The following is a 2,837-nucleotide window of genomic DNA, read 5'->3' on the forward strand; positions in this document are numbered from 1 at the left end:
GAGATGGGGGGGGGGGACATTGAGGGACCTGGCATTGGGGCAGCAGAGAGAAAAATTCTGTAATCCTTAACAGACACATTGATGTGTAAGGTGTTACTAATTTTCCCCATATCATCTGCCTTTGTTAATGGAATTGTAGTTACATAGTTACATAGTATTTGAGGTTGAATAAAGACATTAGTCCATCAAGTCCAACCTATTAGGATCTCATTCTAGGAGTACCTGTACCCCTGTATATTACCTGTACCCCTGTATATTACGGTCCCTTAAGAAATCGTCCAAAAGTTTCTTGAACAATTCCATTGTATGTTTATTTCAACAGAAATTGCAACAAAGGAAGAAGAGAGCAATAACGGGGACACAAGGTAAGACTGAGGGGCTGGTGAAAGTTAGGTATAAACATTAGCGCACGGTCAGACTTGACTGGTAAAGGGTTTGTGTCCAGCTATACAATGATGTGCCTTAAATACCTGTATGCTGAGACAAGAATGCTTACATAGCCCGAGCATACTGTACTCAGTGTTACCTGGTGTTGGCCTATCTTTGGATTATTCCAAGTGAACTGCAGAGATATAAAAATCCAAAGCTGACCACAGACGTGAAAAGACATTGCCAATTTTACCAGATCTGGTGACAGTCAGGTGAATACCCACCAACAGAGTGTTTTGGATGGCCGATCTTGAAAACCGAGCCCAAGGGCACAAAATGGGAATTGGGCACCATCCAGTGAAATGTTTACAATTGGGGACAGTTTACATTTTAATGTTTAGGCCTCATTCACACACAACGCAAGCAAAATTGTATATTGCGTATATACGAGCGTCTATGCGCTCGTATATTCGCTCACCTCCCGATCTACTGAGCCGACCTGTGACAGTCTCATTGTCACAGGTCGGCTAGAACTATGAGGTGAGTGAAAAGCAATCACCTCATAGTTCTCCTTTAACTTTAGTAAATCAACCCCCAGGACTTTCAGAAAGTCACTTCTTGCATAGAAACTTTGATCAGCTCTGACGGAACTACCAGGACTTTGCTGCAGCTATAAGTGTGTATTTTACTAAACTGCGGGATTAATGTTCCGGCATCGGTCAGCTTGTTATGTACTTTTACCAAGAAGGGGAAAACCCATGGGGATGGCGGATGATTATTATAATGACAAATGCATGTACATCTGTTATAATGAGATGTTTTGTGCCTCTTCCAGCTTGTGGTGGCTTGCTGACAAATCCAGAAGGAATGATCACTTCCCCCAACTTCGGGAGCTCTTACACCAATAATGCCTACTGTGTGTGGAAGATCAGCACCGGCTCTGCGGTAAGATTGCGCAATATTGCCACATCTATAATTTATGTCATAAAATGCGACAGACCATTAGGTAATATGATGTGGTACTATCTATCTATCTATCTACCGTGTTTCCCCGAAAATAAGACACTGTCTTATATTTTTTTTGCCCACAAAAAACACACTAGGTCTTATTTTCAGGGGATGTCTTATATTTTTTTTGAATGTGCAACAAAATGTACAACAATCCAAAGTTATCTGGTATCACTCCGCCTGTCACAGTAACTGGCGCTATAGAGAGGAAGTATCGGCTAATGCGGGCCTGCTCGATCCGCCGCCGCAGCCTTGCTTTTTTACTGCGCTGGCTTCCTTTGCCATCAGGGACGATGGTACCAGCAGTGCAGCAGTGGGGACATCAGACAGTGGACAGTGCGGTAAAGTAAGGTACCATTTACCGGTACACATTACAGTACAGTACCATTACATTAAGCAGTGCCTTCAGGGGGACAGCAGTTAGTGAAGTCTGGTACCGGAGTGCTCCCTGTCACTGCGCTGGCCGGAGGGGGTCCCCTGTCATCCCCTTAATACAGTATGTCCCTGCAGGCTGAGACCACCACCTGCTCTTCAAGTTCCCCCTCACATGCTACCACCAAACTAGGTCTTATTTTCAGGGTAGGTCTTATATTACAGGAATCTGGAAAAAAGAGTGCCAGGTCTTACTTTCGGGGTAGGTCTTATTTTAGGGGAAACAGGGTATCTATCTATCTATTTATCATCTATCTATCTATTATCTATCTATCTATCTGCTATCTAGTATCTATCTATCTATTATCTATCTATCTATCTATCTATCTATCTATCTATCTATCTATCCATCTATCATCTATCGATCTATCTATCTATTATCTATCTATCTGCTATCTAGTATCTATCTATCTATCATCTATCGATCTATCTATTATCTATCTATCTATCTATCTATCTATCTATCTATCTATCTATCTATCTATCTTTTTTTTTTGTGTATTTGAACATTTTTTTTTTTCTGCCTACTTTATTATCATTTGTGTACTTATGCTTTGAAAGTGTTACTTGGCATTTATTTGTTATGTTACTTGAAATGTATCTCTGTTTCATTCCAGATTAAGATCAGCTTCATAAATTTCGACTTAGAAGGTTACATGTACAGCTGTGGCTTTGACAAGCTTCAGATCTTCGATGGAGAGAGAGAGCTTGAGTTGTGTGGACAGATGCTGCCGCTAGATTTTACATCCACCCAGAACACTGTGAAGATCCTCTTCATCACCGATGGCAGTGTCGCTAGGACAGGATTCAGGTTCACATATGCACCAGGTACGCTCGGTCACCATTCCCTCTGCTGATTGTTATCATGTCAAATCTGGCAAGTTTTATAGTTTCCCGTCAGCCCAGTTTTGGTAAGATAATCACAAGCTCCAATAGGGTTGTATGTTATGCAGGGTTTATATTTATTAGGGGCAAAGCTTAAAGTGTATAGTAATATACACTATAGTAATCACTTCAATAAATTATCC

Source organism: Nanorana parkeri, unplaced genomic scaffold (genome assembly GCF_000935625.1).
Source record: "Nanorana parkeri isolate BGI_ZX_2015 unplaced genomic scaffold, ASM93562v1 scaffold379, whole genome shotgun sequence".
In the NCBI taxonomy this organism is placed as follows: Eukaryota; Metazoa; Chordata; class Amphibia; order Anura; family Dicroglossidae; genus Nanorana; species Nanorana parkeri.